The sequence below is a fragment of the Mus musculus genome, chromosome 18 (genome assembly GCF_000001635.26).
Source record: "Mus musculus strain C57BL/6J chromosome 18, GRCm38.p6 C57BL/6J".
Classification (NCBI taxonomy): Eukaryota; Metazoa; Chordata; class Mammalia; order Rodentia; family Muridae; genus Mus; species Mus musculus.
This window is the reverse complement of record NC_000084.6, coordinates 28171242-28186214: the sequence shown is the minus strand read 5'-3', so window position 1 is coordinate 28186214 and position 14973 is coordinate 28171242.

Here is a 14973-nt window from a genome sequence, read left to right as displayed (position 1 = left end):
AGATTAAAGGTGTGCGCCACCACGCCTGGCTACATTTTTTTTTTTTTTTAATTTCAGATAATTTCCTCTCATGACTGATTGAGTACACTGATATTGAAGCCACAGTTTTGTGTGTGTGTGTGTGTGTGTGTGTGGGTGGGTGAGAGAGAGAGAGAGACAGTCAAAAGGACAGTGATGACAGCCTACTGTATTAGTAATTTCTAACAAGTTCATTGATAGAATTAAACACCGTTATAAGGAAATGTGTTCTGCTCTAGAGGCTATCATGCTGGTGAGCATGAATGAGCTTACTGCCTCTGTTGTTTCTTTCTTGAAGATGAAGATCAAATAAACATTAATATTAAGGAAGAAATATCCAAACAAACACTGAAAGAATTCTTCTCTTAAGGGCGGTCAAAATAATACTTCATATTGAAAATATATTTTCAGGATATGAGTTGACACAATTAGCAACCACTAATTGGTAAGTGGCTTGAAGCTTACACAGCAACAGTTAGGTGAATAATGACATTTTATTAGGTAATTGTTGAGGTAAATAGGCAACATAATGTTATCTGTAGTTAGGGGGATCAGAAACCTAAAAACATTTCTGTCAATGCCTGAGGTCCAGTAGCGTAAATTCTAGCCCAGGTGTGTAGCTATTTTTTTTAATTAAACTGAAATAAAAATAATTTTTAAAAATGTGAATTTGTTTTTAAAATTAGTTTTCCTTATTTATTGGATATTTTTATTTATATTACAGAAAATCAAAATTAATTTTCCTAGTTAATTTTGTGATATTTATCTGACTACTCTGTCAAAAGAATTATGTAAAATCAAAAGTTGAAGTAATGTTTTTGGCTCCCATTTATGCTGTTGGTTTCAGTATTTCTAGTGTGGTACAAATCATGCCTACTTGGCCCCCTTGTGCTGATGTTTCTATTTTAGAACTTTTAACTTGAGTTTGGAGATGTAAGATATGATGAAAGATTTGGGATGTGAGATCTACAGTTAGGTAACTGAGTTATGAGCCTATAAGCTTCCCAACACTTCTGGAACTTCAATTAGCTTCCACAAAAGCACTTCTGTTATATTGAGAGATCCTTATCACAGGTTCTTTGACATGTATTATGTATGTGATCTTCTAAAGATAACTCTGCCAAAGTGATAGCATTTGCCATGATCCCACGAGAAGCCAGACAAATAGAGGTACTTCAGGGACCTATTTAGTTTTTGGTTACAAAATTTGCCCCTGGCTCCAGAAAATATATGGTACTGGATTGTAAACAAAAGGTGGCCCTTCATTCTTGATAACTTCAAAATCCATAAGCAAAGACTACCAGACACTCAAATTACAAGATACATGTTACTCACCTTCTACAGTTCCAAAATCAGATTCATGAGAATTCCTAGGCAATACACAGTGGTAAACAAAGCAAGCAGAAATTCTTTTGTGGAACAATCCCCTTTCTGATTTTACCTTTTATTCTTAGCACTTTTATCTGAAACTTCAGGCCTGAGCAAATATCTCTTAGCAGAAAGTACAAAGTCACAGAGAACAAAGCAGTGCAGCTAGCCCATGCAGATGCAAATTTTCATTTGAAATATCTGACTATGTTGTCTTGTATAGCTGACATTTATTTTTATTGCTTCTTAATATTTCATCACATAAATATATCACTCTTGTTCACCCATTTGGTTTTACATAGATATAGCATCTGTTTCCAATGAAAAAACTCCAAGAATTAAAGATGCTTGAAGAATTGTTCTAAAAAAACAGCTGGCCCTATGTTGTGAGGCAGGACTCACCTCCTGGGTCAAAAGATGGTCAGGTCTTCATCCACCATGGAAATCACTGTGGAGATTTATCAAAAAACTAAACATTAAACTGCCATATAACTCACTTATACAACTCATAAGTTTATGTTCAAAAAGCTGTAAGACAACACACAGTTTCCATATTTAAATATTCTGTATATTTCTACACTATTTGCAATAACCAGAAAATGAAACACACTGTGATATCCATCAGCAGAAGTATTTATAAAAAAAGGGGCAAACACACACACACACACACACACACACACACACACACACACACATACACACACACCACACCACACCACAAACATGCACACACTGAGAGAGTTGTCTTCCACTATAAAGTTGAATAGAATTATGTCACCTGAAGAAATATGGATGGGCCTAGCATCATAATGCAAGGTGAAATTAGATAAAGTCAAAGAAATATACCACATCATCTTGTAATGCAGGTTTTTAAATATAGATTCTAGGATCACTATTTAAAACACTTAATATTTAATAATGAAGATCAGATCCTCAAAATCCATGTAAAAATGAGGTAGTTTGGGGGGTATACTTGTAATTTCAGTGTTATCAGGATAGAGGAAGTGATATCTTGATCAAGGTGGCTCTAAAGACAAGCCATTTCTTCAAACTCTGAGTGTGAGACTTCTCAATGAATACGAAGAATTCTGACCAAGAAAGGCATTGAATATCAACCTCATGTTCTCCACTACTTAGCATTTACACAGACCCAATGTACTCATAAAATTTTAGACATGTTTTCAATGTATGCATACCAATAACACATTCACATATATAGATGTAAATATATATAATATTTAAGTATATAAACAAATATATGTGTACATGTGTCTGTATACATCAAGACATAAGAAGGTGAATCATAAAAAGAAAATCTAATAGTCTTCAAAGAAGTAGGTAAAAGAGTAGGTATGTACGTGTGACATAAAAGCAGAAGAGTGGATTCTTTCTGAGATAAGAAAGGGACCCAACCACAGGAAAGTAAGAGGCATAGAAAATGGAGGGATACCGTGGGTGTAAAGAAAATATGGTGATATATAGATATTAAAATGCCATAAGGAAACCCAGGACATTCTATGCAAATATAGTCAATGAAAAATGAAGATATGCACACCAGTTTTACTAGAATATGTCAGACTACTACCTTAAGTGGCTGTCAACCTACTATGCTTTTCACAGGAGAAAGAACCAAACCATAGCATATCTGACCAGAGTGTTACATATTAGAATAATATCTGTAGACAGTGTATGGACACGGCCCCTGACTTAGCGCTATTTTGTATATGAATCAGAATAGAAAAATACCCATATCATGAACATTTTATTTTCTCTTACGGGAAACAGAAAATGAAATTTTCATTCAGTTTCATTTTTTTAAAGGGTGATTTTTTAATTTAATTAATTCATTTATTTTTCTTCTCATAAAGTTTTTATTTTATTACAGTTTTATATAAATAATTGGAACCATCAACACTTCACAACATTTTTCTTGTTTTAATACATTATATTAGAAATCTGACACAAATTTTAATAATGATAGTATGTAGGGAAAATCTCCTGAGTACTATGTAGAAGCATCACCTCTCAATAAAAAGCTAGTGGTTATAATAAGCTAAGTCAGGGGCAGAACGCAGTACTTTGGGTTGGAAAAGAGTCAGGTAGAAGGAAAGGGTTCTTGTTTGTTTGTTTGTTTGTTTGTTTGTAACCAGGATGTGGAGGAGATGGACATAAGAAGCTGACAAGAGGAAATCAGCCCATGTAGCTGAACTCATGTACTTAACTTAAAAATTAAGAATTAGTTGGGGAACCAGTGCAATATGACCTAGGCATTTATTAATAGTATTAATCCTCTGAATTGTTATTTGCAGTGAAAAAAAAAAAAAAAAAAAACCTCAGGTGTTTTAAATGATGCCCAATGCATGGGCTTTAAGAATCCAGGTTTAGAACCAGAAAAACCACTGGGAAGGATGGATTAGCACACTACTTTGTGGTGGCAGGCAGGGTGATCTGTGAGCAGAGCAGCTGAAATCTGGCTGGTTTAATTAGGGAGCCAACAGTGGATGGAAATGAAGGCCTCTTACATACCCATCCTAAACACACACTCATACATGCATTGTGGCCAGTGCCCAGCCATTGAGGAGAGCAGAGGCCTATGAGCAGTCTGATCAGGAGTCCTCAGGGCACAGCCCCACAGTGAGCACTTCTATTGCACTGCATGCTGGTCCAGGAAGCCACTGCACTGCTTGGCAGGAGGGAAAGCTAGCACTGTGGCCTTGGGAATAGGAGCAGCCTTGTCAGAGCTGACTGAATCCCCAGAACCCCAGCATGCCAGAGCAAGTAGGATTGATATTTACAGCTGGCAGTGAAGGCCTGAAGCCATACTGAAGTACAGCTAGTCAGAAAGGTTAGACCAGGGACAGAGTATTAGCCTGCCAGATGAAGCTAAGGGGGCAAAACCAGCCAACAACACCAGCTTTCTACCTAAACCAGAGAAAGACAACCAGAGACAACAGACAGAAGAAATCAAATCCCAAAGCATCTTTGATAGTTTGGTAAATGCAAAAGAAAGAGAGAGGGAGAGGGAGAGAGAGACAGAGAGAGAGAGAGAGAGAGAGACAGAGAGAGAGAGACAGACAGAGAGACAGAGAGACAGAGAGAGACAGAGACACAGACAGAGACACAGATAGAGACAGACAGAGACACAAAGAGACATAGACCGTGACCTCACTCTGAGAGAGAGGTGGGGGAGAAAGTTTCTGAAGGAAGGAAAGAATTTGACTTTAAAAAATAAATATGTTTCTATGTTCAAAATGGAGAGAAAACCAATGATACAATGCATCTGGATCATATGGTTAATTTCACTTAGCAGAAAACAAGTTTTTTCAATAATAATTAAATTTTCCTATGTATTATTTTAGAGAGATCAAAGAAGGCAGACTTAGATGAGGTAAGGACTGAAAAAAAAATCTTGCTAAGTTACAAACAATGGAAAAAAATAGATAATCATTTGAATCATAGAGAAAATTTAAAAGAATCCAATGTAAAGTTTAGAGGTCCACCATGTAACAAGATTGACAAAATGTAGGCCAAATCTCTTACAAAACCTAAAATGATTTTGCCAGCCTTGTTAAGGGGATTAAATGGAGATGAGAGAATCCACAGGGTTATCAAGAATTAGGATGACAACCTATAGAGACACAAGATTTTAAAGATTTAAGGAAGTAGTAACGACTATGGCTTATACTGGTCTTATGTAAAACAGATGGTTAGTAGTAAGACCATGCATAATCATCTAATTCCAAAAGAATGGAAAGATTTTATAACAGCTATCTTAGAACCTGACCTCAATTAAAATGAGTAACATAGTGGTAGAATGAGGCGTCAATCGGAGAACAAAGAAATAGGATTAGAAAAATTGATATTGGAAATGATCAGTTATTAGGTGAGGGTCCATATTCTGAATTAGTATTACAGATTAGGCTTGATGATGCCATCCTGGAACAATGTCATACAATGGCCATAAATGCATGGGACATGATTGACCAACAGGGACAAGCTGAATATTTTTAAAAGATAACCAAATGTTCATGAATCTTCCACCAACTTTTTACAAAGATTGACTACAGCCATAAACAGAGCAATATCACATCTAACTACTAGACAAAATTATTTGAATCTTTTGCTTTTGAAAACGCAAATGCAGCTCTATAAGGACATCCTCTGATGGACTGTACACAAAAATTCCTAAGGATAAATTCTATAATAATTTATGAAGACAGTTTCCTGTAAAATATAAAATATGTTGAAGGAACAGACATAAGGCTCATAAACTTAAGTCATTCAAACAAAACTGAAGCAATCCCTTATTGTCAGAAAATGGACAAAGGAGCTTCCCTAAAGACCCAACCAAAAACAACATGAACCACTCATTTCCTGACAAACAGTGAATGATTGTTCTAGAAAAAAAAAGCAACAAAAAAAATAACTAAACAAAACAAACAACAACAACAACAACAACAACAACAAAATCAAAGCCAAATAGGACAAACAGAGCTGTTCAAAACTTAAATATAAACCATTTAACAGAGATAGAGAATTTTCTTTTTTTCTTTATTTTATTTCACTTTATTTTTTATTAGATATTTTCTTTATTTATATTACAAATGCTATCCCAAAAGTCCCCTATACCCTCCCCACGCCCTGCTCCCCTACCCACACACTCCCAATTCTTGGCCTGGCTTTCCCCTGCACTGGGGCATATAAAGTTTGCTAGACCAAGGGGCCTCTCTTCCCAATGATGGCCAACAAGGCCATCTTCTGTTACATATGCAGCTAGAGACACGAGTTCTGGGGGTACTGATTATTCATATTGTTGTTCCACCTACAGGGTTGCAGACACCTTGAGCTCTTGGATAGTTAATTAGCTCCTACATTTGGGGCCCTGTGTTGCATCCCATAGATGACTGTGGGTATCCACTTCTGTATTTACCAGGCACTGGCAAAGCCTCACAGGAGACAGCTATATTCAGGGTCCTTTCAGCAAAATCTTGCTAGCGTATGCAATAGTGTCTGCATTTGATGGCTGATTATGGGATGGACCCCTGGATGAGGCAGTCTCTGGATGGTCCATCCTTTAGTCTTAGCTCCAAACTTTGTCTCTGCAACTCCTTCCACAAATATTATATTCCCTATTCTAGGGAGGAATGAAGTATCCACAAGTTCGTCTTCCTTCTTGATTATCTTGTGTTTTGGAAGTTGTATCTTGGGTATTCTAAGTTTCTTGGCTAATATCCACTTATCAGTGAGTGCATACCATGTGTGTTCTTTTGTGATTGGGTTACCTCACTCAGGATGATGCCCTCCAGGTCCATCCATTTGTCCAAGAATTTCATAAATTCATTGTTTTTAGTAGGTGAGTAGTACTCCATTGTGTAAATGTACCAAATTTTCTGTAATCATTCCTTTTTTGAGGGTCATCTGGGTTCTTTCCAGCTTCTGGCTACTATAAATAAGGCTGCTATGAACATAGTGGAGCATGTGTCCTTCTTGCCGGTTGGAACATCTTCTGGATACATGTTCACGAGAGGTATTGCAGGATCCTTTGGTAGTACTATGTCCACATTTCTGAGGAACCGCCAAACTGATTTCCAGAGTGGTTGTACAAGCTTGCAATCCCACCAACAAAGGAGGAGTCTTCCTCTTTCTCCACATCCTTGCCAGCATCTGCTGTCACCTGAATTTTTGATCCTAGCCATTCTGACTGGTGTGAGGTGGAATCTCAGGGTTGTTTTGATTTGCATTTCCTGATGATTAAGGATATTGAACATTTTTTCAAGTGCTTCTCAGCCCTTTGGTATTCCTCAGTTGACAATTCTTTGTTTAGCTCTGTGTCCCATTTTAATGGGGTTATTTGAATTTCTGGAGTTCAGCTTCTTGAGCTCTTTGTATAAATTGGGTATTAGTTCCATATCAAAGTTAGGATTGATAAAAAATCTTTTTCAATCTGATGGTGGCCTTTTTGTCTTATTGACAGTATCTTTTGCCTTCCAGAAACTGCAATTTTATGAGGTTCCATTTGATGATTCTTGATGTTACAGCACAGGCCATTGCTGTTCTGTTTTTTTTCCCCTGTGCCTGTATCTTCGAGGGTTTTCCCCAATCACCTGCAAATAGTGATATTTTGATTTCTTCCTTTCCAATTCGTATCCCCTTGATCTCTTATAGTTGTCGAATTGCTCTGGCTAGGACTTCAAGTACTATATTGACTAGGCAGGGAGAAAGTGAGCAGCCTTGTCTAGTACCTGATTTTAGTGGGATTGCTTTGAGTTTCTTTTCATTTAGATTGATGTTGGCTACTGGTTTGCTGTATATTGCTTTTATTATGTTTAAGTATGGGCCTTGAATTCCTGATCTTTCCATGACTTTTATCGTGAAGGGGTGTTAAATTTTGTCAAATGCTTTTTCAGCATCTAACGAGATGATCATGTGATTTTTGTCTTTGAGTTTGTTTATATAATGGATTACTTTGATGGATTTCCATATATTAAACCATCCCAGCACCCCTCGAATGAAGCCTACTTGGTCATGAAGGATGATCATTTTATGTGTTCTTGAATTCGGTTTGCAAGGATTTTATTGAGTATTTTTGCATCGATATTCATAAGGGAAATTGGTCTGATGTTCTCTTTCTTTGTTGGATCTTGTGTGGTTTAGGTATAAGAGTAATTGTGGCTTCACAGAATGAATTTGGTAGAGAACCTTCTGTTTCTATTTTGTGGAATATTTTGAGGATAGTTGGAATTAGGTCTTCTTTGTCGGTCTGAGAGAACTCCGCATCAAACCCATCTGGTCCTGGGCTTTTTGTTTGTTTGTTTGGAGGCTATTAATGACTGCTTCTCTTTCTTTAGGGGAAATGGAACTATTAAGATTGTTAATCTGATCCTGATTTAACTATGGTACCTGGTATCTGTCTAGGAAGTTGTCCATTTCAGCTAGGTTTCTTTCCCAGTTTTGTTGAGTATAGCCTTTTTTTTTAAAAATTATTATTATAATGTATTTTCCTCAATTACATTTCCAATGCTATCCCAAAAGTCTCCCACACCCTCCCCCCCCCACTCCCCTACCCACCCATTCCCATTTTTTTTGGCCCTGACGTTCCCCTGTACTGGGGCATATAAAGTTTGCGTGTCCAATGGGCCTCTCTTTCCAGTGATGGCCGACTAGGCCATCTTTTGAGTATATACTTTTTTAGAAGGATCTGATGTTGTTTTGGATTTTCTCAGGATTTGTTCTTATGTCTCCTTTTCATTTCTGATTTTGGTAATTAGGATACTGTCTCTTTGCCCTCTAGTTAGTCTGGCTAAGGGTTTATCTATCTTGTTGATTGTCTCAAAGAACCAGTTACTGATTTTGTTGATTCTTTGTATAGTTCTTTTTGTTTCCACTTGGTTGATTTCTGCCCTAAGTTTGATTATTTCCTGCTATCTACTCCTCTTGGGTGAATTTGCTTCCTTTTGTTCTAGAGCTTTTAGGTGTGCTGTCAGGCGGTGAGTGTATGCTCTCTCTAGTTTCTTTTTGGAGACACTCAGGGCTATGAGTTTTCCTCTTAGGACTGCTTTCATTGTGTCCCATTAGTTTGGGTATGTTGTGACTTCATTTTCACTAAACTCTAAAAAGTCTTTAATTTCTTTCTTTATTTCTTCCTTGACCAAGGTATCATTGGGGAGAGTGTTGTTCACTTTCCACGTGAATGTTGGCATTCTATTATTTATGTTTTTATTGAATATAAGCCTTAGTTGGTGGTGATCTGATAGGATTTATGGGCTAATTTCAATATTTTTGTATTGGTTGAGGCCTTTTTGTGAGCAATTATATGGTCAGTTTTGGAGAAGGTACCATGAGGTGCTGAAAAGAAGGTGTATCCTTTTGTTTTAGGATAAAATTTTCTGTACATATCTGTTAAATCCATTTGTTTCATAACATCTGTTAGTGTCCATGTGTCTCTGTTTAGTTTCTGTTTCCAAGATCTTTTCATTGGTCAGAGTGGGTGTTCAAGTCTCCCACTATTGTTGTGTGAGGTGCAATATGTGCTTTGAGCTTTACTAAAGTTTCTTTGATGAATGTGGCTGCCCTTGTATTTGGAACATAGATATTCAGAATTGACTGTTCATATTGGTAGATTTTACTTTTGATGAATATGAAGTACCCTTCCTTGTCTTTTTTGATAACTTTGGGTTGGAAGTTGATTTTATTCGATATTAGAATGGCTACTCCACACAATATGTACTCACTGATAAGTGGATATTAGCCCAAAACCTAGGATACCCAAGATATAAGATACAATTTCCTAAACACATGAAACTCAAGAAAAATGAAGACTGAAGTGTGGACACTATGCTCCTCCTTAGAAGTGGGAACAAAACACCCATGGAAGGAGTTACAGAGACAAAGTTTGGAGCTGAGATGAAAGGATGGACCATGTAGAGACTGCCATATCCAGGGATCCACCCCATAATCAGCATCCAAATGCTGACACCATTGCATACCCTAGCAAGATTTTATCGAAAGGACCCAGATGTAGCTATCTCTTGTGAGACTATGCCGGGGTCTAGCAAACACAGAAGTGGATGCTCACAGCCAGCTAATGGATGGATCACAGGGCTCCCAATGGAGGAGCTAGAGAAAGAACCCAAGGAGCTAAAGAGATCTGCAACCCTATAGGTGGAACAACATTATGAACTAACCAGTACCCGGGAGCTCTTGACTCTAGCTGCATATGTATCAAAAGATGGCCTAGTCGGCCATCACTGGAAAGAGAGGCCCATTGGAAACACAAACTTTGTATGCCCCAGTACAGGGGAAAGCCAGGGCCAAAAAGGGGGAGTGGGTGGGTAGGGGAGTGGGGGTGGGTGGGTATGGGGGACTTTTGGTATAGCATTGGAAATGTAAATGAGCTAAATACCTAATAAAAAATGGAAAAAAAAAAGAATGGCTACTCCAGCTTGTTTCTTCAGACCATTTGCTTTGAAAATTGTGTTCCAGCCTTTCACTCTGAGGTAGTGTCTGTCTTTTTCCCTAAGGTGGGTTTCTTGTAAGTAGCAAAATGTTGGGGCCTGTTTGTGTAGCAATTCTGTTAGTCTATGTCTTTTTATTGGGGAACTGAGTCCATTGATGCTAAGAGAAATCAAAGAAAAGTAATTGCTGCTTCCTGTCATTTTTGTTGTTAAAGTTGGGAATCTGTTCTTGTGGTTGTCTTCTTTTAGTTTTGTTAAAGGATTATTTTTTTGCTTTTTCTAGGGTGTAGTTTCCATCTTTGTGTTGGTGTTTTCCCTCTATTATCATTTGAATGGCTGGATTAATGGAAAGATATTGTGTGAATTTTGTTTTGTCATGGAATACTTTGATTTCTCCATCTATGGTAATTGAGAGTTTTGCTGGGTATAGTAGCCTGGGCTGGCATTTGTGTTCTCTTAGTGTCTGTATAACATCTTTCCAGGGTCATCTGGCTTTCATAGTCTCTGGTGTGAAGTCTGGAGTAATTCTAATAGGCCTGCCTTTATATATTACTTGACATTTTCCCCTTACTGCTTTTAATATTCTGTCTTTATTTAGTGCATTTGTTGTTCTGATTATTATGTGTCAGGAGGAATTTATTTTCTGGTCCAGTTTATTTGGAGTTGTGTAGGCTTCTTGTATGTTCATGGGCATATCTTTCTTTAGGTATGGGAAGTTTTTTTTCAATAATTTTGTTGAAGATATTTGCTGGACCTTTATGTTGAAAATCTTCATTCACATCTACTCCTATTATCCATAGGTTTGTTTTGCTCATTGTGTTCTAGATTTCCTGGATGTTTTGAGTTAGAATCTTTTTGCATTTTGCATTTTCTTTGATAGTTGTGTCCATGCTCCCTATGGAATCTTCTGCATCTGAGATTCTCTCTTCCATCTCTTGTATTCTGTTGCTGATGTTCACATCTATGGTTCCTTATTTCTTTCCTAGGGTTTCTAGTTCCAGAGTTGTCTCCCTTTAGGTTTTCTTTATTGTTTCTACTTCCATTTTTAGATCCTGGATGATTTTGTTCAATTCCATTGCCTGTTTGGTTGTGTTTTCCTGTAATTCTTTAAGGAATGTTTGTGTTTCTTCTACCCGTTTAGCAGTATTAGCCTGTTAAGCAATGTTCTCCTGTAATTCCTTGAGGGATTTTTGTGCTTCTTCTTTAAGGCCTTCTACCTCTTTAGCACTGTTCTCCTGTGTTTCTTTAAGTGAGTTATTAATGCCCTTCTTTAAATCTTCTACCACCATCATGAGATATGATTTTAAATCTGTGTCTTGCTTTTCGGGTACGCTGGGTTATCCAGGACTCGTTGTGGTAAGTGTTCTGGGTTCTGATGATGCCCAGTGTTCTTGTTTCTGTTAATAAGTTTCTTATGTTTGCCTTTTGCCATTTGGAAATCTCTGGTGTTAATGATCAAGCTATCTCTTGTGGGAGCTTGATCCTCCTGTGATTCTGTTAGCCTCTGTCAGCACTCCTGGGAGTCCAAGTCTCACCTGAGTTCCAGTGATCAGATCACCCTCTGCAGGCAAGCTCTCCTCTTGCAGGGCAGATGTCCAGCAGTCTGCGGCTCTGATCCACCTCCGAGATTCCTTTGAGCTGATGTTGCGTTTCATTCACAGGTGATCCCGAGGTGATCACGAAGTTCTGAGGTGTGGAGAGCACTCTCGAACCCTTAGTGGCCTCCTCTGGGCTCAGAAGGAAGATGGCAGGGTGGCCCTGACTGGAAAGGATCCCAGCCTCTGGTTAGGTGGGGCTCCTCTGTCCCTGTTTCTGCTGGCACAAGACCCTCCATGATTATTTGGAGTTGATGTTGAGTTCCACTCACTCGTGATCCAGAGGTGATCCAGATGTCCTGCAGTGTGGAGAGTACTCTGGGTCCCTCAGAAGGAAGATGTGGGTGAGAATTTTCTATGGATATAACAAGAGAATCTTAAAATACAAAAAAAAAAAAAGAGAGAGAGAGAGAAAACCCACGTATTTTGGCAAAATACTATAAATGAAAAGAGACCAAAGTTAAAATTAGAGTTAGATGAAATTGAGATCCATGGATTAGTGGATAAAGCAGCAAATGTAACTGTAATATCATGAGAGTCCTGGAATCAAGATTAGCCATATCAAACAGTATAAACACAGCTCTTAGAAATTGGGACATTGACTCAGATAAAACAAATTTAAAAATGGATTATATACATGAACCAGAATGTTAAATACAAAAATTAAGGCTACATATGCCTAATATAACCATAAATATATGGTGAAGAATGGTATTGCAACAATGACATGGACAGACTAGCATTCCTAAAGCTTTAAAGACTATATGAAGGAAGAACATTTCCTAATTAAAAAAATAATTCAAAAAATGATTTTAAACATAGTTATGTTCTGTCCAAGCTGTCCATAAAGAGGATGCATCAGAAGCGTATACTTCAAATTTATATGAGGAGACACTGCTGGTTTATCACATGCTACCTTGCCACTAAAATAGCACAATGATAAACATATTGGGGTAGAGCAGTGTCCTATGATGGGAGAAAACATGGAGCTACAAGAATGACTTGTGTCAAAGCTGCTAGATGTACAACATATAAAAGAGTCCGCAAGATCTTGGAATTCAACTATATTTGTAATTAAAAAGAAATCCTGGAAATGGAGAATATTACCAGATCTGAGAGCTATCAAAAAAAAAATCATTCAGCCAATAGGCTTTTTACAAGCTGCAATACCACTTCTTTCCTTGCTATTATTCTTTTCCTTGAGGCCTATTATAGTAAACAATTTAGAAGCTTGCTATGTCATAATCCCTTTTTATGAGCATGATAAGGAAAGGTTTGCTTTCTCAGTACCTACTTATGACAATAGTTGCACAATAAAGTGATAGCATTGGAGGATCTTTACACACACACACACACACACACACACACACACACAATGTTAAACAGTCCTACCTTGTGCCAATATTTTGTTAAGCAGACATTAAAAATAATTCATATGTAGTTTACTCAGTCCATAGTTTACCATTGTATGGATGATACATTATTAGCTGATTCAGATATAAATGCATCAGGAAATATATAGTGAAGTAAACAGAATTTTACTTTTCTGGGAACTGCAAATTGCTCTTGAAAAAATACAAAAATGAGGTTCTAGTAATTATCTTGGATACCATATAGACCTACAAAGATTTGACCACAGTATGTGTAAATCAGGAGAGAAAAGTAAAGAACTCTTAATGATATCCAAAAAAAAAAAAATGGGGGATATAATAATTGGCTAAGGCCCATAATTAGATTAACTACTTAAGAGTTGAGTAATTTATTTCAAATCAATCTTGCAAGGTGGTAAGGACTTACACACTTCAAGAAAATTATCAGTCGAGGATGAAAGAGAATTCTCTCTGCTAGAAAAACAAGTGCTTATATTTTGATTACTTTGCCTTCTATTCATTCTTGCACAGTAATTCTTATGCAGAATGAAGATAATATATCAGTAGGATATTTTTAGCACATGGAGTAAAAAACTGAAGACCATGGGGAAAGATTTCCTGAATTGATTTTGACAGAAAAAAAATGAGACTTTATCAATTAGCAGTAAAGATCCAGTAGAAATCGTAGTACCTTTCACTAATCCTGAGATTACCTTCTTATTGGCAGAAAATCAATATTAAGAAAGAGCTTGCTGTGATCTTTTTGGAGAAAGTAACAACAAATACCACAAAACAAGTCCTTTCAGGTTATAAAAATAACTAATTGGATTCTCCTTGATATAGTGAAGTTGACACAAATTTCTAGAGCCTCTCCATTCTATACTGATTGAAATAAGATGGAATAGGCAGGTTACAAGTCATAAAATATAAGTCAAGTGCATTAGAGCCCTTATAATTCAGTTCAAAATTCAGAACTCTATGCCATTCTTATAGTATTAGTAGATATTTTAAAATCTCTTCCTATAGTTACTCATTGCAGAAAGATTTGTTCTACATATAGAAACTAAGTTATTCATAATTATTCTGAATTAATTTCACTATTTAACCAACTGCAACAGGTAATCAGAAGGAAAAATTACCCATTGTAAATAACACATATTGGATGCCTATGGGTCTAATAACATAACTAATGGCACAAAGCAATGATAAAATTGATCAGCTGTTACTAGGAAATCAGTTGTTACTAGAAGCCTTAAAAATGTTATTAGAATATGTTAAGTGCAAAGGTTTGAAAAAGGATTTTTGTCACTGTAGACAAATAAAATTTGTCAAGTTGATGTTTTATTTTTTAGAATTTGAAAAACTAATGTCTGTATACCATGTCATAGATATATATTCACCATTACATTGGGCAACTGCTTTAAGTTCTGAAAAGGCTGATTTTGTATTACACATTTATACTCATTTATACTTATATTATGGCTAATATGAGGATACTTCTATGAATTAAGACTGACAGTACTCCAGCATATGTCTCTAGTAACATGAAGCAGTTTTTGCATATTATAATATAAAGTACATTATAGGTATACCACACAATTCTACAGGACATGCAGTTGCAGAGAGATCTAACCATACATTAAAAGAGATGCATAACAATCAAACAAG